Here is a 344-nt window from a genome sequence, read left to right as displayed (position 1 = left end):
GGCGGGGCAACGTGTGGGCAACCCAGCCGGTGGGGCAGAAAACAGCATTATTGCTAATAAGGAGCAGCCTTGTCTTCCCATACCCGTGAGTTTGTGAGCTCGGGGATGTCCGTACCACGCACACGAGCTGCCGGCTGGTAACCGCGGGGGCGGTGGGGCCGAGCCTGGCTGCTTTCGCAGTTTGCTGCTCAAAGGCAACGTTGAGTTGTTTTTAGAAATGGGGGCTTGGAGCAGCGTCTGCCTGTGGTCAAGTTGTCGCCCTCCCTGGCGCGATGCTGATGAGCCGGTGCTGCGGACTGGGCACCCTGGCAGGGCGGTTCCCAAACGGCGCAGAGGCGGGGAGC

Source organism: Buceros rhinoceros, unplaced genomic scaffold, assembly GCF_000710305.1.
Source record: "Buceros rhinoceros silvestris isolate BGI_N320 unplaced genomic scaffold, ASM71030v1 scaffold23257, whole genome shotgun sequence".
Lineage (NCBI taxonomy): Eukaryota > Metazoa > Chordata > Aves > Bucerotiformes > Bucerotidae > Buceros > Buceros rhinoceros.
Note: the sequence above shows the minus strand (reverse complement) of the source record.